This window comes from Ascaphus truei, chromosome 8 (genome assembly GCF_040206685.1).
Source record: "Ascaphus truei isolate aAscTru1 chromosome 8, aAscTru1.hap1, whole genome shotgun sequence".
NCBI lineage: Eukaryota > Metazoa > Chordata > Amphibia > Anura > Ascaphidae > Ascaphus > Ascaphus truei.
In genome coordinates, this window is record NC_134490.1 from 6,709,852 (window position 1) to 6,735,598 (window position 25,747).

The 25,747-nt window shown below is 45.2% G+C and overlaps 1 protein-coding gene across 2 annotated transcripts in view; it reads right to left on the reverse strand.

Annotated features, from left to right (window-relative positions):
* The window catches only part of RASGEF1A (RasGEF domain family member 1A), a 218,498-nt gene that overhangs the window by 58,990 nt on the left and 133,761 nt on the right, over positions 1–25,747 (reverse strand). Inside the window, exon 1 of one of the 2 annotated variants that reach the window (XM_075610428.1) lies at positions 11,762–11,995. The exons of the other annotated variant lie outside the window; for it this stretch is intronic. The gene's annotated coding sequence lies outside the window, so the exon portion shown is untranslated. Of the gene's footprint in view, positions 1–11,761; positions 11,996–25,747 lie in introns of those variants that run through there. 2 annotated transcript variants of the gene reach the window in all.

Here is a 25,747-nt window from a genome sequence, read left to right on the forward strand (position 1 = left end):
CTCCTCCACCCCTTGCCCCCCTCCTCCACCCCTTGCCCCCCTCCTCCACCCCTTGCCCCCCTCCTCCACCCCTTCCCGCCGCCCTTCGCCTTCATGCCCGCCTTACCGCCTCCCCACCCCCGCCTCTGCCTTTCACCCGCCCTTACTCCGGCCGCCTCTGCCTTTCACCCACCGCCTCACAGCCGCTGCACGCACTCAACAGACACCCGCCACACTCGACACATACCTGCCGCCACACACACCTGCTGCCTCCCGCCCCTACGCACCGACATCACTGACCCACCGCCTCACACCCTAGCAGGACCCCCACTCACAGACAGCACTCACAACCCACGCGCCAGCCGCCGCCTCACACCCTTGCAGGACCCCCACTCACAGGCAGCACTCACAACCCACGCACCACCCGCCGCCTCACACCCTAGCAGGACCCCCACTCGCACACAGCACTCACAACCCACGCGCCACCCGCCGCCTCACACCCTAGCAGGACACACGACTCAGATTTTTACATCACTTATGCCAACAAAATATACATTGTACTGTGGTGTGGTTACAATAAACCATTTTTATACAACATCGTATTACATTTTCTTCCATCTTTCTTTTCAATATTATTATCCAACCTTTACAACAAACAGTCACCTATTGTTCCACGATTTATAAATAATACTACCTATTACGCATTTACATCCCAGGCAACGCCGGGTCTCTCAGCTAGTATTATATATTCGCTGTATTTTGTACAGTGGAGGGCTTGGTCACTTTGCTACCCGCCGTAGCCTGGTTGAGTTTGGCTGTGCTTTGAAATACAGTTGAAAAGATTGTATACAGTAACGCCTCTCAGATTGTATACAGTATAGTATACAGTAACATCTCTCAGATCTTTAACAATAATGCAAACCGTGAAAAGTTTACACGCAGTTTATTGCAAATTGAAAATATGTTGCTGAGTGAGACTGAAGCTTCATGTTATAAAATGTTGTCATAATTGTGAGTGTTTGCTGTAAACGGCAAATCTCCCTCTTTGATCCGAATGCCTTCCAGGCGCTACTGAACTTTCCTGTGCAGAAGCAGAGCACTTCCCCACGCGAGGGCTTACGCACACATGTCTATACATAGGACTGGGGATGAATGAGGTGTCATCCTTTGTGGAGTCTGAAATGGTCAACATAAACACAATAACACAGCGATTCTCCTTAAATGACAGCTACAATTCCAGTTCTACTAGCTTAGATCAAATGGATATTGATATTATATTTTTGTGCACTTGTCTTTTCGATCTTTTGAAACTTTACAGACATTTCCTATTTTGTAGCCGCATTTCTGGAATTACATATTAATATATCATATTTGAGGAGCCCAGCAAAGTTGGCCATCACCGTGTATATCCTTAGAGCTGTTTTATAGCTCTGTTTTCACTTACACCGTGTATAATTGCCACTGTGCATTTGGGGCAGGCCGTCAAGATTAAACCTAAAAAGCTATTAAACATTTTTGAAAGGAGGAAGCGAGTGTTGATTAGGTGGCAGGGAAAGTGTTGATTAGGTGAGCTCTCTCCCTTTAATCCATCTTTCATGCACCTTGCTAAAAGCCTGTCTGGGTACCATCCAAGTGATTTCAATGAAGAACGCCGCATAATATGAAAGCGGAAAAAAAAACAATAAAATAAAAAAAGAAATGTGTGAAGTAAGCATTCCACAGCGGGCAATGAGCAGCTTCTTAATTGCACTCCGAAGATTTGTTAAGTATTTGCTGCAATCGCTTAAATGTAAAAGCCAGTTCAGCAGACGTCAGCTTGAAACATGCTAACCCATTCAGAACCAGGAGAGGCCAGTACCATTGAGTTCTCTGGGACCATGAATGAGATGCATTCCATGCACATTATTAATATACCTGAGCCGGGTGTACACCTGTGTGCTGTTAGAGGGGCATCTCTCTGAGAACCTTTTGTTAAAAGCCTATCACAGCAGAGGTACGACCTGGGGCTTATCTGTATCAAGCGCCTAGGAAAGGCAACCAGATTCGCACGCATCTTGGACTTGGCACAGGTAAAAAGTGACAGCAGTGACATAGAACAGTTGATATGTGCCCGTGTAATATGTGATCCCTGTATGCTCTCCCTAATTTCACAGCATAATCACTGCTCAAAGGGCAAGACCAGTAGAAGGAGTGTAAGGGGAGGCGAAACATCTTGAACAATTGCACTGCAAGACACATTTTAAATGCATTTCTTACAGGTCCAAATCGGCATATTGGGGAACCAGGGAAATTCCCCCCACACCGCCTACTGTCTGGGTCTGCACACGTATGGGGTAGTGGTCGGGGCTAGTGGAACCTGAGGAAAAACAAGCGGGGAGGGTTTGGCCAGGGCTCTGCGTTGGGGTCAGAAGGTCAAGCAATAACATTCCGTTGTGGCCACCAGTTGCCCCAGTCCGACACTGAACAGTTAAGGGGTCATCCATCAGACACTACTGCAGAGAAACGCCTATTGACTTGAGCAGAAGTTTATGTGTTAGATCCTAATCAGAACTATCACACCTTAATGAATAACCCCCTTAGGCCCGGATTCATTAAGCTGCACTACGGACAATGTTGGAATCTTGCTGCGATCGGCAATATTGTAAGCTTAATTAATAAGGGCCTTGGTGAGTATTTTAAGGGCACAGTTGGATTTGATCCATACCCCCAGGATGTGTATTAAACACATGGATACCTACAGCCCTCCCCACCAGACACTCCACAAAATGAAGATGTGTTGCTTCTCATATTCTTTTAATCATATTATACAGAAGTATAATACAGAGGCAGCAGATTGATCAAAAACATACCATAGACACATATCATAGATGTTACATAGTGGAAGCAAAGGGATTTTCTGTTTGATAGAGCCGGATCCATCGTATTTGCCCAATTTCGGCCTGCGATGAATGGCCCCTTATGTGTGACAGTAGTAACAAGCCTGCAGTGCACACGAGGATCCATGCATGATGAACACCGTATCCACTAATCCACGTGGAGACAGGCTTCTTACACGGGGATAACAGGTACTACGGGCACTTGCATCAGAATTACAAACAGAACTCTGCTGTAATCGCCTGTTGATCTCATGCTAATTAGAAATGTCGAGACTTGACCCCCCATCCATTCATTCCACCGTTGTCTTTTTCTAGTTCCTTCAATCTAGCCCGTACTGTATGGCAGACGATTACCCAGTGCCTTCAGGGAGATCTGATTTCATTTCTAGGTTTTAACCTCCTGCTCATGCTGTCTGGGACTTACGCTGCTGTTCATGTTCCATTTAAAACAGATTTCCATTATTTAAAACAGAGACGCCAAATCCAAGACTACACTGGGGCAAGGGCTAGACTGAACCGGGCGAATGGACCAGCCTGCTCGTGACATGTGATGGTAAGTGCTGGGCTCTTACCACCCGAGTGTAAGCCACAGCCAGAGATTCGCACATCACTGACTTCTCTGACTGGGTCTCGCTGGAAGGAAGTTGCCTGCTCAGCCTTCCAGATGCATCCTCTCTCCCATGCCACAACTCTGCTCACTTTCCTGATCTGGCCTCTTCAGATACTGTAGGTTTAATGCAGCAGCCGGTGGAGAAGCCCTGATAAGCTACTGAATGGGGAAAGGTTTCATTCTTTACCTTTTATTGTGACTTAGATGGGTGCATGATGGGAACTAAACGTCTGCCGTGTGACTGTCTGGGACACTTCCACATAGATCCTCCCCCCACAAATTCCTATTCTATTATATGCTCAAATATAGTCTGGCTGATCCTATACAGCTGAGAATCAGTGGGTTAAAGGGAAAGGAGGATGTGCCCCTGTAAGAAGAGGGATGTGAGTATTTAATGTTACTCTAGGAGGTGGACGGTATATATGTTGAATGTCTCTGCGAAAAGACGATGGGGTGAGAGATATGTTTCCCCGATGATACTTTAGGAGGAAGGATGAGAGATATGTGTCCCTGACCTTTCTGTAGGAGGGGAGAAGAACAGTATGTGTCCCTCGTGTGTATATAGGAGGAGGTGAGAGGTATGTGGTAGGTGAGAGGGGTCCCGCAAGGCTCTGTTCTGGGTTCCCTACTCTTTTCAGTCATCATTAATGATCTATCCACAGCTGGTAAGACAGCTTCAGAGCACGTTTGCGGATGACACAATGTTATACTGTGTGCACACAGTCTTAGCCTCACTGACCTTGGACACGTACCTCAAACTAATTTTTGAAGACCTGAATATTGGATTTCCCAAAACAAACAGTTTTTAAATACAGACAAAACTGTAAGGATGGTATTTGGGACTAAGGCTACATTTCTAAAGCTACCAACAACAGAACCAACGCTAACACCATTCTAGCCCCTGTCACTAGTTTTAAGTATCTGTGAATTGGTTTGACTCCCATTTGATATTGGGTTGTATATTGATATTATAGGAACAAATCCTCCCTAAGCCTGCTGGTCAGAAAGCGCATCGCACAGCAGATGCTAATGCCAATTATCTACTATGGGTGCATAGTACCCATAGTATCTACTGTATAATACAGCCCCCCCAAACTCACCCTAGCAAACTAGACACCCTCTACTCAATACGCCACTTTGTCATACAATGTAATTACAACACACATCACTGCGAAATGCTCAAAGAACTAGATTGGATATCCCTTCAGTCCAGACGCAAAGCAAAATTTTCCTCTGTTGACTTCAAATACTTTCTGGGCAAGCTACCCGTCAACGTGAACAAGCTCCTCACCCCTACCACATGCAGCACTTATCATCTGAGATCTGACTCCAAAAGACTGTTCACAGTCCCAAGGTTCAGCAAAGTATCCGGCCGCACCTCCTCTTACCGTGCACCCCACAACTGGAACAGTCTTCCGGAGACTCTCAAAATTGTCCCTGAATAAGTAATTTCAAGATGTATGTGTCCCTGCTGTTCCTGCAGGAGGTGGGGGGAATGGGTATGTGTCCCTGCTGTTCATGTAGGAGGTGGGGGGAATGGGTATGTGTCCCTGCTGTTCCTGTAGAAGGTGGGGGGAATGGGTATGTGTCCCTGCTGTTCCTGTAGGAGGTGGGGAGAATGGGTATGTGTCCCTGCTGTTCCTGCAGGAGGTGGGGGGAATGGGTATGTGTCCCTGCTGTTTCTGTAGGAGGTGGAGGGAATGGGTATGTGTCCCTGCTGTTCCTGTAGAAGGTGGGGGGAATGGGTATGTGTCTCTGCTGTTTCTGAAGGGGGGTGGGTATGTGTCCCTCCTCTTCCTGCAAGAGGTGGGGGGAATGGGTATGTGTCCCTGCTGTTCATGTAGGAGGTGGGGGGAATGGGTATGTGTCCCTGCTGTTCCTGTAGAAGGTGGGGGTAATGGGTATGTGTCCCCGCTGTTCCTGTAGAAGGTGGGGGGAATGGGTATGTGTCCCTGCTGTTTCTGTAGGAGGTGGGGGGAATGGGTATGTGTCCCTGCTGTTTCTGTAGGAGGTGGAGGGAATGGGTATGTGTCCCTGCTGTTCCTGTAGAAGGTGGGGGGAATGGGTATGTGTCTCTGCTGTTTCTGAAGGGGGGTGGGTATGTGTCCCTCCTCTTCCTGCAAGAGGTGGGGTGAATAGGTATGTGTCCCTGCTGTTTCTGTAGGAGGTGGGGGGAATGGGTATGTGTCCCTGCTGTTCCTGTAGGAGGTGGGGGGAATGGGTATGTGTCCCTGCTGTTTCTGTAGGAGGTGGGAGGAATGGGTATGTGTCCCTGCTGTTCCTGTAGGAGGTGGCGGGAATGGGTATGTGTCCCTGCTGTTCCTGTAGGAGGTGAGGAGAATGGGTATGTGTCCCTGTTGTTCCTGTAGGAGGTGGGGGAATGGGTACGTGTCCCTGCTGTTTCTGTAGGGGGGGGGGTATGTGTCCCTCCTCTACCTGCAAGAGGTGGGGTGAATGGGTATGTGTCCCTGCTGTTTCTGTAGGATGTGGGGGGACTGGGTATGTGTCCCTGCTGTTCCTGTAGGAGGTGGGGGAAATGGGTATGTGTCCCTGCTGTTCCTGTAGGAGGTGGGGGGAATGGGTATGTGTCCCTGTTGTTACTGTAGGAGGTGGGGGGAATGGGTATGTGTCCCTGTTGGAGGTGGGGGGAATGGGTATGTGTCCCTGCTGTTCCTGCAGGATGTGGGGGGAATGGGTATGTGTCCCATCTGTTCCTGCAGGAGGTGGGGGGGAATGAGTATGTGTCCCTGCTGTTTCTGTAGGGGGGGGGGGGGAGTATGTGTCCCTCCTCTTCCTGCAGGAGGTGGGGGGAATGGGTATGTGTCCCTGCAGGAGGTGGGGGGAATGGGTATGTGTCCCCGCTGTTCCTGTAGGAGGTGGGGGGAATGGGTATGTGTCCCCGCTGTTCCTGCAGGAGGTGGGGGGAATGGGTATGTGTCCCTGCTGTTCCTGTAGGAGGTGGGGAGAATGGGTATGTGTCCCTGCTGTTCCTGCAGGAGGTGGGGGGAATGGGTATGTGTCCCCGCTGTTCCTGCAGGAGGTGGGGGGAATGGGTATGTGTCCCTGCTGTTCCTGCAGGAGGTGGGGGGAATGGGTATGTGTCCCCGCTGTTCCTGTAGGAGGTGGGGGGAATGGGTATGTGTCCCCGCTGTTCCTGCAGGAGGTGGGGGGAATGGGTATGTGTCCCTGCTGTTCCTGTAGGAGGTGGGGGGAATGGGTATGTGTCCCTGCTGTTCCGGTAGGAGGTGGGGTGAATGGGTATGTGTCCCCGCTGTTCCTGTAGGAGGTGGGGGGAATGGGTATGTGTCCCCGCTGCTCCTGTAGGAGGGGGGGGGGATGGGTATATGTCCCCGCTGTTCCTGTAGGAGGTGGGTGGAATGGGTATGTCTCCCTGCTGTTCCTGCAGAAGGTGGGGAGAATGGGTATGTGTCCCTGCTGTTCCTGCAGAAGGTGGGGGGAATGGGTATGTGTCACTGCTGTTTCTGTAGGAGGTGGGGAGAATTGGTATGTGTCCCTGCTGTTCCTGTAGGAGGTGGGGGGAATGGGTATGTGCCCCTGCTGTTCCTGCAGGAGGTAAGGGGAATGGGTATGTGTCCCTGCTGTTCCTGCAGGAGGTGGGGGGAATGGGTATGTGCCCCTGCTGTTCCTGCAGGAGGTGGGGGGAATGGGTATGTGCCCCTGCTGTTCCTGTAGAAGGTGGGGGGAATGGGTATGTGTCCCTGCTGTTCCTGTAGGAGGTGGGGGGAATGGGTATGTGTCCCCGATGTTCCTGTAGGAGGTGGGGGGGATGGGTATGTGTCCCTGCTGTTCCTGTAGGAGGTGGGGGGAATGGGTATGTGTCCCTGTTGTTCCTGTAGGAGGTGGGGGGAATGGGTATGTGTCCCTGCTGTTCCTGTAGGAGGTGAGGAGAATGGGTATGTGTCCCTGTTGTTCCTGTAGGAGGTGGGGGAATGGGTATGTGTCCCCGCTGTTTCTGTAGGGGGGGTATGTGTCCCTCCTCTACCTGCAAGAGGTGGGGTGAATGGGTATGTGTCCCTGCTGTTTCTGTAGGAGGTGGGGGGAATGGGTATGTGTCTCTGCTGTTTCTGTAGGAGGTGGGGGGAATGGGTATGTGTCCCTGCTTTTCCTGTAGGAGGTGGGGGGAATGGGTATGTGTCCCTGTTGTTCCTGTAGGAGGTGGGTGGAATGGGTATGTGTCCCTGCTGTTCCTGCAGGAGGTGGGGGGAATGGATATGTGTCCCCGCTGTTTCTGTAGGTGGGGGGTTGGGGGGTATGTGTCCCCGCTGTTCCTGTAGGAGGTGGGGGGAATGGGTATGTGTCCCTACTGTTCCTGCAGGAGGTGGGGAGAATGGGTATGTGCCCCTGCTGTTCCTGTAGGAGGTGGGGGGAATGGGTATGTGTTCCTGCAGGAGGTGGGGAGAATGGGTATGTGCCCCTGCTGTTCCTGTAGGAGAGAATGGGAGTATATTGGTGAAGCAGAGCAATATACTACAGACTTCGTATCTTCAGTGCTGTACAAAACAAGTGGAAGGTTTCCAGTTCATTTTAGTTCTTATCAAAGATGCCTGGGATGCTCAAAGACATGAGATCAATGTGTTTTCACAACATTAGGTTACTCAAATACCGAACAGGGCTTCTTTTAGCAGAATGAACCATTTGTATGCAAAGCAATTTGTCTGTACCTTAAAAGCAAATTGAAGCTGTTCTCCATTATTGCCCAATCATGCTGTAAGCAATGTACAGCTAACAGCCTTAATTAGATCCTTGTTTCATTTACAATAACAGCTGCAAAATGATGTTTACAACTTGGGAAAGATCTGTCTGAGTTACATCAAATATAGAGTCAGGATTAGAGTAAATATGTTCTGAATGTTCAGATCCCATTTCCCATCCTGATTTATGGGGTTAACCCCCCTGAAGAATACAATTATGGACTTAATTATTCATCTTAATTGTAAACAAACAGCACCTGTAATAGTGATGTGCAATGTACTATAAATTAATAGCTATTTCCACAGCATGCACCAAATCTTTTAATCAGGCGGAGTTACGTATCAAGCTTAAAAAGGACATATTTGCCCTTACAACTGATACTATACATTTTGTAAAACATGTGAGAATGTGTCAAGTATTTTGCATGAGTTTGGACTGGGTTAGTAACACGTATGTTATTTTAAGCAAACTGTGCACCTCAGTCTTCCTTTTGGTAACTTAAAAACAATTCAAGAATTGGCATGAGATCTTCTAATTATTTTGTCAAATGGTCACAGCGCCAAAGTGAAAACACAGATATGATGCATAAAAAACAGACGTGTTATAAAGTCTCCAATACAATATAGTGCACAGTGTCCAAGTGTCCAAGAGTCCACCCCCCCCAAAAAAAACCCTTTTAGTTGAGAAATGTGGGGGTGCTCCAAAATACTACGGCAGCTTCTTTGTGCATTGAAACAAAATCCAAACGAAATCTATAAGACAAAGAAAAGAAGCGCACGCTCCATAGTGCTCAGCCGTGTAAAAATGATTGAATCAAAAGTGGTAGGAGATGCATTCACAAGGGAAGGTAAATTAAAAGCATTGAGAGAATAATACTCATGGTCACGACAGAGCAGTCATTAGATGCCAGCATTCAAAGCGTTGACCGCATTTTCCACGTGCGTTAAAGCGCTTAACGCTTTGAATAGTGGCATCTGCTGCTGTTACCGGCTGGAACACTAGTCCTCTTGTTTGCAGTACTCGCTCGCATTGGCCCGCTGGTGATTGATATCGCTCCCGGACATTATCTACTACAATCCAGGTTTCCATCTTTACACTAAGCGTTCCAGACCCAGATGTCCCTGCTGACTGCTCTATTGTGGTGACCATGAGTATTATTCTCTCAATGCTTTTAATTGACCTTCCCTTGTGAGTGCATCTCCTACCACTCCTTTTAACCAAATGTAGTAAATCATCTTTATACGGCTGAGCACTATGTAGCATGCGCTTCTTTTCTGTGAGAGAGAGAGAGAGTTGGATGCCTAGAGATATCAGAAGACCAAGATGACGACCAAAAGTGAGATGGGAGGCTGAATCTGTTGATGCAACATGACGAAGAGAGGCTGCAACCGCAGTACCTGGAAGATCATTGAAGAGGCTTCTACCAGTAGTGGATCGATGATGATGATGATGATGATGATGGATATACATATATTTATAAATCTGCTGTGCGACCAAGTAAACTTTTTTCATTCCAGATACATTTTCAGTAGCTCCCATCCCACAATTGCATACACTTCCTACATTTTCAGTTGGATTTGGACGCTGCATGTTTATGAAAGTACTGTGCCAGCTGATACAAGAAGTGTGATTATCAGCACTAAGGGTGAGCACTTTCACTGGTGTCTTGGTTCTAAAAACAATGTGGGTGAACTTTTTTGAGCTTTTTGAAAAAGTTTGCCGGTTTTATTGAAAAGTTCGAACAGTTTAAAAAAAAAAAATCCCACAAAAATACAAATTTGAGGATGAGCCTTTCTGCAACTTTGGCCCAGATTTTGCTAGTTTGTTCGGATGTTAGAACAAACTTGGAAGTTCACGAAATTCAGATTTCAAACCTGTAAACGCACCAATCATTAATGATAATAAAATATTAAAGCACGTCGGGTGAATAAATACAATTCACTTGGCCACTGTTTTGGAATGCTACTCATTTGACTTGTTATAACAGACATATCACTTAGATCAGGGGTTTCACACTCAGTCCTCAAGGGCAACCAATAGGCTAGCTTTTATGGATATCTCTGCTTCAGCACAGTTAGCTCAATCAGTGGCCCAGTCTTCAACTGAGCCACCGATTGAGCCACCTGTGCTGAAGCAGGGATATCCATACAACCTGGCCTGTTGGTGTCCCTTGAGGACTGAGTTTTAGACCCTGCTTTAGATAGTAATCTCTGAGGGGCAGGGATTTACTATCCTGCTGTCTGATTGTGCATGTTGCATTTATTGTATTATAATTCCCTGTATTGCATTAGCAAAGCACTCAGCACACTGTGGGCACTGCACAAATAAAGATATACATACAGTACATATGATGAAGTTTGCAGAAAAAAAAACCTGCAGCTTTCTCCTATCCAGACCTGTCAAATTATATACATATTTTCCATCCACACATCCATAGTGAAATAGTACATTTCATGTGCACATCTGCAAATCTAAAGGTGGCGGGTAAAACTAGGCATACCAGAATGACTCATTTTCAAATAGTATTTCATGTAGCTTTGGGTATCAGTTTCAATCAATAAATGCACATATGCAGGCGTCCCGTGGGTCAGAAATCATGCTAAATCCTATATCCCCACCACACAAAGGAGGCATTCCACGCTTCCTGTCCAGCTGTCTGTCCCTTTAAATGCAACCTGCTTTGGGATCACTGAAGCATTCCAATCTTTCACATGTGATTAAACAACAGGAAAATGCAAAGCTCATCACCCGCAGCATGGAAACCAGCAAATGTACAAAGACTAAGGGGATGTCTTATACACAGCTGCACGGATTATATGCAAGTCATAAAATGCAGGCACTACACATTACTTAACACTTTGTAGATGATCCCTGATGGGCTATTTCATCTGCTTTCCCAATGTGGAATATTTCCTATGTAATGCGTTAATGACACTGGGTGTTTATTTTAACAGCGTCTTCTGGCTGCAAAATTGGGACATTACTGGGGTGTGAATGGGATTTTTAAAAAATAAATCTGGTGCTGTTCCTTGCATTAGGATTGACCCTGTTTTGCAGCCGGGAGACTAACTAACCTGCTGTCTCAAAATCGCAGTTCGATACATTGCTTCATATTTGTAAAAAAAAATAATAAAAAAAATGGACATGACTAAAAATAGCATACATTCCCCAAATCCCATAAGATCCCCTCCGTGCCTTATTATTATTCACTGGTTCTTAAAAGATTTCCTGAGTGACAGCTGCCTCCTGTGATTATTCCTGTCTGATCAATTCATTATTCATCATTCCTCATCTGTCAGACCATTTCCTATATAGAAGAATAGAAAACGACGTGTTTATCTTTGTTTAATGTAATCACCATCTTCTGCATAATAATAAAAACCCATCTTTAACCCTTTGCTGCCAGAAGGTCCTCCATAGCAATGTGGTGCCGGGCCCCTCTGGCTGTGAACAGGTTAAACACTATTTTTGGAAATATTCTCATATTTCTAAGAAGCTGCACTTTACCAATAAATGGATCATCACTCAACCTTTTACTTGCGTGCTCTTCGCAACATATTCTATTTAAATGGAAATGTTTTACCTTGATTGAAATGCATGTGATCTTCAGCAAAATGTTCCCATCAGATGCTCAGCTCCAGTAATCCCATCTTTATCCTCCTGCTGATAAACTTTGTCAGACCAGAAGCACCAAAGAGATGCTGCTTGAGCAGCAGCCTTTGTGGAAGCAGGAGGGTTCAGACACACCAAGAGATGGATGCTTTCTCCTTGTGTGTCTTGGGTTTGTCTGGAGTAAAGCCCCTTCTCCCTTGTATTTGTGGGACTGGGATTTATCTACCTTCTCTCTGTTCTCCTGCAAACCTCCTCCTCCTCCTTAGTCCTGATTCTCACTACACAACATTAGCAGAAGCTCAAGTTTCCCTTCTGTGGCAGAGAGCAATTTGTTTCTGTGAAATCAGAGCTGCTTATTCAGTTCTACAGGGAAATACAGACACAGTGCAGTCCTCAACAGAGCCAGACACAGCACCATAGCCATATCAGGGGACACACCTTTCTGCCCATCACCCTGGTATATGCATCAGGGATATAGTATATACCTGTGTACCCTCCTATACAGTATATCAGGCACAGGGAGATAAAGTGACTTGCCCAAGGTCACAAGGAGCTGACACCAGGAATTGAACCAGGTGCCAATCAGTGTCGTTACTCACTGAGCCGCTCCTTCCCCTAGTTAACTATCTATCTCTATATATACAATATATATAAATAATACAATATATGACCCACCGTCTGACCCACTCTACGCGTTTCGTCCTTCTGGAGACATCCTTGCCTCACTATGGACATTCTTATTCATAAGGACTCTACTTTGTGCTGAACCAGCACCAGTCCCCTATCCAGGAAGGGTTCATATCGGTTCCAGGGCCTTCATATTCTCTTTGGCTGGATATTGCTTTGATTTTCTACCTATTTGATTAGAATCTGGACTTTTGATACAGGGCATTACATCCTATTGCTCAGATTACTCATTGAGAAGTCATACTCAGTGGTCAGTATTACGACTGCCTCATGAACTTTGATAACTACTATATGCTCTTTCTTCTGTGGGGGTTTGCAACCTATAGACCTGTAGGACATACTTAGATTGAGACTTTTTGTATTTTCAATCATTCACCATTTTACCACTTATGCATATGTTTCTTATTACCTTTGGTCTGAGTAGGGTTATGTATGTTTACATATGGTCAGCTAGCAGTAGCAGTACTATTCTGGTGATTTCCTGTTGTTTAGACTATTTTGTTCTAATGACCGTCCGGCCGTGATCTCATTGGGCACTTTCTCCCAAATGTTTTCTTTAAACTCAGGTGTCCTTCTTAGTTACATAGTTAGTTGCTCTCTGTAGTATCCTTGGTTTTTGTCTGTGTATTTATATTGTATTATATATAACAAAAATGAAGATACAGGACACTCGCAAAAAGGGTTCAATAATGGCCAATTGTTTGGGGCTGTCTGCCACGACACAATAGGTATTATGCATAGAACAAAAAGTCAGACACTCCATAGTGAAGAAAACATACTTATTTTATTGTGATTCCACGTTCCGGCTCCAATGGAGCCTTTGTTGAGAAAATATAATGTTAGATACAAATATATATTTGTATGTATGTACAGTATATATAATATTACATTGGACATTGTTACTAATTTGCACAACATTGTCCTTATCTGTCCTAACATTCTATAATTGTAAGTTAAATGAAAGAATATACACAATATATGCTGTTAGTTCACACCGCTGGATATCCAGTAGTGTATGCAGTAGTAGAACAGTACAGAACCTTGACTAAAGGATGTACAGTTTTTAGTAGCGGAGGTTTGGGTCTCATGCCTGAAGTCTCCCGGGTCAGTATTCTGTAATAAGGCTACTCCTCTTCAGCTATGTGCTTGTTAACTTTACAGTGTATCAAAGCAGGCCCCTATTTCCAAATCAAATTCTACAGAGCCCCTGTATGTACACTTCAGCCCTAAGTCAGGATAGCATATAACAATGATTGCCCCATGTATTGTAGCCATGCCACCTTTGGTTAATAACCTGCCCTATAAAAGAGAAAAAAAAAATGGTGATAATAGCGCTAAGAACTAAACTATAATTATTAGTGTAAAACAATATAAACACTTAGATCCCTTAAAATAATAAGGCAAGGCTGCCAAGAGATGCCGACCCAAAAACAAAGTCAGTAATAATACACAAAAAACAAAATACAAACCGGCGCCTAAAAATGTCCAAAAATAGTCTATTTGAGATCCAATTGGACCGGAACACACAGATCCACCTCCAGTCTTGTACTTCCAAAGTAGTGACCACGACCAGATGTGATGTAATAATAACCTCTTTGATTCAGGGAGGTACTCACCCTGGACCGCTGTAGAGAGCAGCCAGCACCCCCTCACCCCAGCCAGGGGCCCGAAGGGTGCGTGTTACGCGCATTCGTTTTGTAGCAGTAAGAAAAGGATTTGCCCCCAAAGCACACCTCCAGCGACGGACAATCGAACCAGGAGGTGTTGCAGCGCCGGAGCGGTTTTCAAATCAGCCCGACGCCACTGGTAGACAAGCTGCTACATTCCTATGTCCATAATCCACCGCGCATTTACTTCTGAATTGTCGTGAGTAGGATTTTGGTTTTAGATCAACCGGACCAGCTGCCTGCTGTTGTGTTCTCAACTGTATTTTATAATCACTTGTTGTATTAAAATTAGCTCTTTCATTTAAGTCAGCCTTGCCTGTATCTGTCTTTCTTGTTTGTCTAGTGTTTGTACTGTATGTCTATGTCTATGAAAATGAAAAACCGGGACACACAATTTTTTTTTTACATTAACAGTTTATTTATTGTATTACACTTATACTTTTCTACCATTACGCCTTGTTACATAGTTACGTGTGTGTGTGTGTCGGATGACCTCACTAATCGAACAAAAAAAAAGCCAGATGTGAATGACTTCTGAACCCATTAACCAGTGTCAGGATGCCCCCTCTTCACAATTTCTAAAGCAGCAATCCCGCCTGGGATCTTACCTGATCTGCAGTCCCTCAAGGTACTATACTGGAGGGGAGGTGTTCCTTACCTGTCTTCCGATGTCTCCCGCGTAAAACTTGAGTCAGATCTGGAAGAAAGCAGTATAGGTTATTTTGGTGTAGGTATACGGCAGTTAAGATAAGACAGAGAGAGTGGGTGACAGACTGAGTGAGTGAGACAGAGAGAGACAGAGAGAGAGAGACAGAGACAGTGAGACAGAGAGACACAGAGACAGAGAGAGAGACAGAGACAGAGAGACAGAGAGACAGAGAGAGAGAGAGACACAGTGACAGAGTAGAGTCAGAGACAGTGACAGAGAGAGAGAAAGAGACAGTGACAGAAAGAGAGAGAGAGAGAGTGACAGTGACAGAGAGAGAGTGACAGTGACAGAGAAAGAGACAGTGTGAGAGAGAGACAGTGCCAGAGAGAGAAAGAGACAGTGCCAGAGAGACAGAGAGACAGTGCCAGAGAGAGAGAGACAGTGCCAGAGAGAGAGAGAGAGAGAGAGAGAGAGAGACTCAGAGAGAGAGACAGAGAGAGAGAGAGAGAGAGAGAGAGAGAGAGAGAGAGAGAGAGAGAGAGAGAGAGAGAGAGAGAGAGAGAGAGAGAGAGAGAGAGAGACAGTGACAGACAGTGACAGAGAGACAGAGACAGTGACAGAGAGAGACAGTGACAGGGAGACAGAGACAGTGACAGAGAGACAGAGAGACGTGAGGACAGAACAGAGAGACAGAGAGACAGACAGAGAGACAAACAGAGAGACAGAGAGAGAGACAGATGACAGACAGATGACAGATGACAGATGAGAGACAGATGACAGATGAGAGACAGATGACAGATGAGAGACAGAACAGAGAGAACAGAACAGAGAGAACAGAAAGAACAGAGACAAAGGACAGAGACTGAGAGAGAGACCAAGAGAGAGAGAGAGAGAGGGAGACACAGAGAGAGAAAGAGGGAGACAGAGAGAGAGGGAGACAGAGATAGAGGGAGAAAGAGACAGAGAGACAGAGAGAGAGAGAGAGAGAGAGAGAGAGAGAGAGAGAGAGAGAGAGAGAGAGAGAGAGAGAGAGAGAGAGAGACAGACACAGAGAGACAGAGAGAGAGACAGACAGAGAGGACTGACTGACTAACCACTTGGGTGGGTGACTGACGGGTGGGTGGGTGGGTGACTGACTGACACTTGACTGACTGACACTTGACTGACTGACACTTGGATGAGTGGGTGGGTGACTGACTGACACTTGGGTGGGTGGGTGGGTGACTGACAGACACACTTTGACTGCCTGACACTTGGGTTGGGTGACTGACTGCCTGCCACGTGGGTGGCTGACTGATTGACACGTGGGTGGGTGACTGACTGACACGTGGGGAGGGGGGTGGCTGACTGACATGTGGGTGGGTGACTGACTGACACGTGGGTGGGTGACTGACTGACACGTGGGGGTGTGGCTGACTGACACGTGGGTGGGTGACTGACTGACACGTGGGTGGCTAGGTGACTGACATGTGGGGGGTGACTGACTGACATGTGGGGGTGACTGACACGTGGGGGGTGGCTGACTGACACGTGGGTGGGTGATTGACTGACACGTTGTTGGGTGACTGACACGTTTGACTGACACATGGGTGAGTGGGTGACTGGGTTGGTGTCTGTATACACACTGTCACTGATACACACAGACACTGGGAGGGGGCAGTCACACACACACTGGGGGGGGGGCAGTCACACACAGACTGGGGGGGCAGTCACACACAGACTGGGGGGCAGTCACACACACACAGAATGGGAGGGGGGGCAGACACACACACAGAATGGGAGGGGGGCAAACACACACATGGAATGGGAGGGGGGCAGACACATACAGAATGGGAGGGAGGCAGACACACACACACAGAATGGGAGGGAGGCAGACACACACACACAGAATGGGAGGGGGGCAGTCACACACACTCACACACAGACTGGGAGGGTGACAGTCACACACACTGGGAGGGGGCACACACACACTGGGAGAGGGGCATCACACAGTGGGAGGGGACAGACAGACAGACAGACACACAGACTGGGAGGGGGGCAGTGACACACACACTGGGAGGGGGGCAGACACACACTGGGAGGGACACACACACACACACACACACACACACTGGGAGGGGGCACACACACACTGGGAGAGGGGCATCACACAGTGGGAGGGGACAGACAGACACACAGACTGGGAGGGGGGCAGTGACACACACACTGGGAGGGGGCAGTCACACACACACAGACAGTGACAGAGAGACAGAGACAGTGACAGAGAGAGACAGTGACAGGGAGACAGAGACAGTGACAGAGAGACAGAGAGACGTGAGGACAGAACAGAGAGACAGAGAGACAGACAGAGAGACAAATAGAGAGACAGAAAGAGAGACAGATGACAGACAGATGACAGATGACAGATGACAGATGAGAGACAGATGACAGATGAGAGACAGATGACAGATGAGAGACAGAACAGAGAGAACAGAACAGAGAGAACAGAGAGAACAGAGACAAAGGACAGAGACTGAGAGAGAGACCAAGAGAGAGAGAGAGAGGGAGACAGAGAGAGAAAGAGGGAGACAGAGAGAGAGGGAGACAGAGATAGAGGGAGAAAGAGACAGAGAGACAGAGAGAGAGAGAGAGAGAGAGAGAGAGAGAGAGAGAGAGAGACAGACAGAGAGAGACTGGGAGGGGGGCAGACACACACTGGGAGGGACACACACACACAGGCGTCATGGGGCTTACCGGTGAGTGTAGTGCCACTGTACGGAGCCAGAAGTAGTGAGGCTTTTATCCAGTCTGCCGGCAGTTTCAGTTGCCAGCTGTGAGCCTTCCTTCTGGTGAAAAAAACACACACACACACACACACAATCCGCCCCCGATACTAAGCCCCGCTCCTGGCGTATCCTGACCTCCAACCAATCCCCTGCGTCTACTCTAAAGCCCCGCCCCCCGGCATCCTGCTATTGGGAAAAAAAATACTCACGGCTGCCGCATCCTCCTCATGCTGCCGCCCCCGCGCACAGCCGCCCACTCGCGCACGGGACCAGTCACCAGGGGCAAAACCCGGGACATTTCCGGGACGGACCGTCACCCGGGACAGCCCAGAAAAAAAGGGACTGTCCCGGCAAAACCGGGACGAATGGTCACCCTATGTATGTCCATCTTAGTAGCAGTTTTCACTATGATTTATTTTTCTGCTTGATTCCACATATTACGTCACATCTGGTCGTGGTCACTACTTTGGAAGTACAAGACTGGAGGTGGATCTGTGGGTTCCGGTCCAATTGGATCTCAAATAGACTATTTTTGGACATTAATAACCTGTCCTACTCCTGGCAGTAACCCCTGCTAGAATCAGGCTGCCAGTAGTCAACACAGGGGTTTCCCCCTCCTTGGTGCTGCACTTTAGTGACAGTGGGAGGCGGTGACATCAGGCCTGAGCATGTCCAATCATGGGGCAGACCTGGTGCCCTCCTCCTAGTTGTACTTACGTGCAGTGACACCCCAAATTTAGTAGTGCCTTTTCTCCTCGAGAGAGGCAGGGATCACACAGGATTGCCTGGAGCTTTGCCTACCCTGTTCCTCTTCCCCTTTGGGGAGAGTGAGTGATACCCTATACTTCTGGTCCTGCTAGAGGGCCAGGGAAGAGCCAGGACAGCTGCAGGGTCCCTGACCTGTAGTGGTAGTCCAGGGACCATCCTCAAGTTGACCATCCCAGAGACTGCAGTGGGCAGAAATTTGCCTTGTTCCCGTACTGTCAGACAAAGAGAATAAACCGTTCCTGTTGTTATACTCCCGCCTAGTGTGTGATCTTAATGGGGGGAGAGGTGATAATTCAACTGTAGGAGATCATCTTCACCTATCTGGAGATGGAAGCGCTGCACTGCAAGAGAACCATGTGGGTAATGTACCCCAGAAACCTGATCCTGTGTCCCCACTACCACTGGCGGACAGCTCGGCCCTTCTGTTACCAGCAGGTATCATGCACCACACGACCAGTAATGGCAGAATCTCCCAGAGGGTGGGGGAAGCACCGTTACATTTTGTTTTTCTGTCCTGTGAATATTGCAGCGTTGGGCTCTGCGTTTGCATGTTCTTTGCGTTTTGTTTGGCTCTAGTTTATAATTCATCTGCGTGAGTTCATTTTTCAATCAGAAGCCAAATGAATCCATCCATTCTTCACACCACAATTACGGTTAAATTCAGGACAACACTGTTGCTGAAAGTCGGAAGTGGGTGTGGGTCACACGAGGGCATGTTCGAGCCTCCCACCACCTCGAGCTTTATTAGAGCCACTGTGCTGTGGAATTGCAGATCTAAGCAGATTTTGTCTGCAAAACAGGGCTGAACATGCACTGACACCAGTGATTTATAGAGGACTGCAAGAATAAATAAAGCATTATCTGACGAGCTGCGCTGCTGCTAATTCCTTTTAGTGAAGGGTCAGACTATTCATTGATACTTTGGGGCCTATGCAGAGAGCAGCGAATTTTAAAAATGGCGAGTTTAATAAAAAGTAGCTTTTTTGGAGAGTTTTATTCTCCATATGCAGAAATGTGCGAATTCTGCTATGTTTAACATGAATGCGTGTGGCGAGTTTAAATTGGCGAGATGCGCGCTGCAGAAATGTGTTAAAAAAAATTTGCGCCTTTTTTTTTCCTTTGCTATGGCCGCGAGCGGCAGCTTCTTGCCAACTTTTCCTGGCGAGGCAAAAAGGAGACAATCGCGCCATTTTATTGGCGCGAACAGCCGCTAGATGCCGTTCGCGCCTCTCTGCATAAGGATATTTTTAAAAGTGGCGAGATGGAGGTTCTCGCCAGGCGCGAGGCGAGTTTTAGAAATAGAAAAAAAAAATTGGCGCGTTTTTCGTAACTCACCATTTTCTGCTGTTTTCTGCGCGATTTTCTCCAAAAAATGGCGAGTTTTGAAATAGCGCTGCTCTCTGCATAGGCCCCTTTGTCTTTCAGTTGTATATTTCCGATACTCCAACATTTTGCACATATAAATAGGTATCACCAGTACTGTAGTGGAGGGTATACAGCGGTATTAGAATGAATAGCGTAAATGAAAAGTGAAAATAATGGCGTATACCATCTGGCTAAAAAAAAATCAGCTTAGAACTGAAGTCCCCGCGTCCGACGGTTTGATAAAAAATGCTTGAATAAAATGACGGTAAACTAAACGTATTTTGGTTTGGACCTACTACCTTCCACCTGCCCATGCCGGAAATGGAGCTTGTCCCACTTCTGCATCCCCAGCTCCCCTTCGATCTCGCTGCAGATGCTGGCGAGTAGGCACGAGAAGGGGCTGACCACGCGGGTCACTGCAAATGCCATTGTGGACCATCCTTATCCTAGGCCCCAAATATTGAACCTTCAGGAAGCGTGTACCCGCTGGGTTTTGTATGACTACAGCACTGGGTACCACTGTAGGTCCTTTGATCGTGCTGATGGAGGCACTTCTAAGCAATTCTTATGGACGTTCCATAACCTACAGCTTACCACACACACAAAACTTTCTGTTGAATAGGTAGAGCTGGCCTTATAGGAGCCAAACACATGTAGAGTACTTGCCAAGTTGGAGGGTATGATATATCCTTTTCATACCAGGCAAGTATTTTTAGTTTCTTTTTAAACTCCTCAGAGTTTCTGTTATTTTCAGATGAGTGAAATGTGACTCATAGTTACATTGTTACATAGTTACATAGTAGATGAGGTTGACAAAAGACATAAGTCCATCAAGTTCAACCTATGCTAAATTTAGACGACAGATACTTTATCCTATATTTGTACTTACAGTATATTTATCCAGAGGAAGGCAAACAAAAACCCCCAGTAAAATATCATCTAGGGGGTGCGCAAACGTCTTGCCTTGTGCCCCTTGCCGGCTCTCCCCCCCTGCTCGCGCACCCCTTACCTGTACTGAAGCGTCAAATGACGCCGTGGGTCATGTGACATCACAGAATGTGACCCCACGGCATCATTTGAAGCTGCGTCGCCAAAGCCGACTGAATCACGGTAAGTGAAGTTGCAGAGGCCTCACACTGTCCCCCGGCATTTAATTTAAATGCCTTTGGGAAGTGTGCGGGGCCTCTGCAACCACTGCGCCACCCCAAAAAAATCTAATGATGCCAAGTGTGCGCACCCCTGATCTAATAATATTTCATAAGGGCAAAAATAAATTCCTTCCTGACGCAAAATATTGGCCATCAGATTTCTCCCTGGATCAACATCCTTCTCATGTTTACTTATTTGGTATATCCCTGTATACCTTTCCTTTCTAAAAAGATGTCCAACTTTTTTTGAATATAGCTATTGTATCTGCCATCACAGTCTCCATGGGTAATGAATTCTAAATGTGAACTGCCCTTACTGTAAAGAACCCTTTCCTGTGTTGTTGGTGAAATCTAATTTCCTCCAAACTTAAGGGATGTCCCAGAGTCCTTTGTACTGCCCTTGGGATGAATAGTTCTTTTGAAAGCTCCATGTATTGTCTCCGAATATATTTGTGTCTATCCCCTCTTAGACGCCTCTTTTATAATGTAAACAAATCTAATGTAGCTAGCCTCTCCTCATAAGTTAGATTGTCCATCCCCTTTATATTTGGTGGCTCTTCTCTGCACTTTCTCTGGTTTCAAAAATGTATTTTCTAAGGATTGGTGCCCAACACTGTACTCCATATTTAAAGGTGTTGTCTTACTAATGCTTTATAAAGGAGCACCATTATGTTTACTACCCTTCCATCCATCTATTGCCCATTTAATGCAAGATAAGATCTTGTTTGCCTTTGCAGCTACTGCCTGACATTGGGCACTATTGCTAAGATTGCTGTCTACAAGCACTCCTAAATCCTTCTCCATCAAGGATTCCCCTAATTTATCCCCATTTAATTTGTAAGTTGCCTGTTTATTCTTGTTTCCCAAATGCATAACCTTAAATGTATCTGTATTAACCCTTATCTGCCATTTACCTGCCCAATTTTCCAGTCTATCCAAGTCCTTCTGGAGAGAAATTACACCCTGCTCTGATTCTGACTCCATGATCTTTTTACTAGTTCATACTCTGAACTTTCAGCTAACGGTAGCAGTGGAATGATTCATGCAATGCTCAAAATATGTATACTTTTGAATGACATTATATAAATGAGATTTAAGTAATTATTTTACCAGATGGCATTTATCACCATTGTATAACATCATGCCCATTGCATGATATGTTGCTGGTTGTAATATATTTTATTGGAAATAATGCGCAAGTGTTTATCCTTTGTTTCCAATCTTTTCCACTTGGGTCCAATGAAAGACATCACAACCTGCAACACATCTAACTTTTTCCCAAACCGATGCTGCTGCAATGTATTTATATTGTATACATATACCTACACATATACATATGTCTATCGATCATATATTATAAGTACTGGAACGCCAGTTTAACTCTGATCTTTAAGTGACAAACCCAAAATGAATGTGCTGATATATATATATATATATATATATATATATATAAAAATAAATAAAACATAAAAATATATATACACACACACACGTGTATATTGAGTTGATCATTTCTCCTCTATATACATGATTACACATTTTTGTATATATTCCACTATATATTAAATGGAATTTATCTGTACTTTCACGTTTATGGAATGATGGGTGACCTGGGCTATGTGTATTTGTATATGCATATGGACATGTTTTTATTATTATTTATATATATATATATTTTTTTATTATCATTTTCTGATTATAGATATTATAATTTTGGGTCCTTCATTGTTTGTGTATGTGTATGCGTGTGGGACATGACCATATGTGTCCACTCGCGTGTACACGCACATACATATGTAAAGTATTTTATTCTTGTGTGTTGCAATTATTTTTATTTTTATCTGTGAATTAGTCCGTTTATATGTAATATGATTTTAATTACTATATTTTATTTGCGGTTTATATGCCTACTAATATATTGTATTTTGTAATGCATTGTTTTTTATATATAGGGATGGTTACGGGTGTTGCTATTGGCTAAATCTTCAGTGTCTTAGCCTTGTTGTATAGGCACTGGCGATTGGCCTCTGGTCGCTCCTGTGACCACTCCCCTCTCTGTGGGTGCGCCTATAAAGACAGAGTCCTCCACCATGTTAGTATTCCCTTTGAAAAAGTCACTGCAGTGACAAAACGCGTCAGGGTACGTCACCGCGACACTACGTCATCACGCAAGTGCGCACTTTACGGCGGGAGAGCGCATGGAGCTGATCTGAGGCTGATACACTTGGAAATCGCATTACTAGCAGAGACACAGCGTTCTAATCCATCTAGAGCTGCTGGAGGTGACCCGGATTGGATATCGATCCAATGGTGTGATCCAGGACGATGTTGCCCTGTTGGTGGTGATTATATCACAAACTGCTTAATATTCTTTTACTTTTGTGAGTGTCCTTAATCCCCTTGTCCTCTTTTTAATATTAAATGTACTTTTTTACACTATGGGACGTGCGCTCTCTGTTCTTCTGTTTATATATATATATATATATGTATCCAAACAAGAATGACCTAGGCGCAAGTAAAAACAAGAAAGAGACAAACATAGGGTAATACGTTCAAACAATTGGTCTATTGGATGGTAAGATATGCACTTACAACAGGTAGAATAAAATCAGGCCTTGTATCCACTCTGGGATCAGGAACGATGAATGATGATCCAGGACAGCCAGCAACAAGTCATCTACAGGAACCGTATCCTCGTGTGCAGTGTCACATATAAGAAGAGAGGTGGGACACATACATAGTGTAACACAGTTTATTGTAAAATTAATAAAAAGACATTAAAGTAAAATACTCACACTTTGTGAGTTTGGGTAAAAGCGTTTGAGAATTTAGAGCTTCTCACACTCATCAAGGGTAGGTATCCGTGGACTTATACACAGTTCCAGTTAACTCCTTGCACAATGTCCTTATAACCACATGCGATGTTATTGCCAAACTTCCAAGGGTATGGAGTCATTTATTTATGCACTCTCTGTAATGTCCAGAGCCTCTGAGGGCGGGGTACTCTTATAAATGTTGCAAACCCGTAGTTAAGGGCCGTGTGTCTCTGTGACTGCACCTAATGTGCTAGTAGTACTCACGCTACTTCAGGGGTATGGTGTGGCGTTTTTCCCCCTTCGTTGTTGTCCGTTTTGTTGGTCTGCGGACCACCCCGCTTCACTCACTGCTCCCGTCCTCCGTGGCTGTTCGCATGCACGCGGCGGCGTGGTGACGTCACGTCTCCTCGCGAGATTACGTCTCCAAATCTCCCGGTCACTGTGTTAGTCTTCGTCCCTCACCAACTGATGCGAAAATATGTACCGAGCAGGCACAACGATACAAATCACTGCCAGACAGCTGGATATTGCTGGCTAGTGTCCCCAATGTCCTGTCTTCACTCACAATGCTCCAAAAATCACGCCCTACGCGTTTCTCCTTTCGGCTTCGTCAGGGGCTGATCTCACTGTGTGTCCCTATTCCTGTGTAGATATACCCTCCTCCATTACGTGATTGGCTATCTAGTTAATTAGTAATTACAAAAAGCACCTCTCAGATTGGAATTCTCCATTCCGTTCTACATATGAAAGTGTTCTATATGGGTTTAGCTTATTTCCTAATGTTAGCAATTTAAGTACATTTGAGTGTGTTACCAACATGTGAATAAAGCAAGTATTACAAGAGTCTATATATATTTGTTATCATTATAATTACACATAAACCTCTGATTCGAACTTTATAAAGAGCAATTAAATACAATTGATTAACCATTTGTGTCTTTCAATTTAAACAGGACTCACTATAGTTAAGTATTTTTTGGAAATACCTTCTTTAGAGAGGCTATATATTTGTATACCATATTATATACTTATACATTTTGCTGAACAATTTTGTATAAGTATTTTTAATTTGGATATATTATTCCACTTATTTTCAATATGTTACTCATAGGGGGGTGGTGTAAATGTAAAACTCTTTACGTTAATTGTAACCACTGTGTGATATATGGGCATTTCAAATAGGATAATATGTATTTACATTCATTCATTAATTTTATACCTTTGGGTTACTTCGTTTGAGCCCAATGTATTTTATTGAGACCAAAACTTAACGACGTATTTTTTGGATATAAATTGACATGATGATGACTTATATATTATATCAAAATCCACAAATGGTTGCATATTTGCCAACTAATGCTAGGCAATGATTTATTACATGGCATATTTAATGGAGATACTATATTCAGGGCAGTAGCATATGTAGATATATCTTACTAATACATAACAATTCTTATACACAAGTTAAAGCTTAAATTTTCAAAGGTTGTTTAACCACATCTTTATAGTCATATGAATGCATATCTTATTCTTATATTTGGGAGAGGGATAATTTTATCATAATTTCATCCATTTGGTTTTTTAGAGATTTGTATGTTGATCACAATGTAAGACATATATTTAACACAGATATTATCTAACACAGATATTATTTAATCTCTTAAAAAAGATCCCAGGTCTATGTCAATATTGAGACCTAGCGGAGTTAGTGTTTTGAGGGCATAGATCCAGTATGTTTCCTGTCTTGATATTTTATTCACGGGGTTACCCCCTCTCCAGCTAGGTCTAATTTTCTCGATACCCACAAATTTTAGACCTTTAGGGTCCTGACCATGGAAATCTTTAAAGTGTTTTGACACACTGTGTTGCTGTAAACCCTTTTCTATGTTTCTTACATGTTCCGCTATGCGGATTTTCAATTTTCTTGTAGTTCTCCCAATATATTGTTTGTTGCAAGGGCATTGCAACAGATAAACTACAGATATATATATGTATGTATGTATCTGTATCTATCTTCTGTCTACATCTGCGTCGCCCCAAAGGCGGACAGCCTTTGGTGTAGCCGAAGGGCAGCCAAACGGTGTGAACCGTT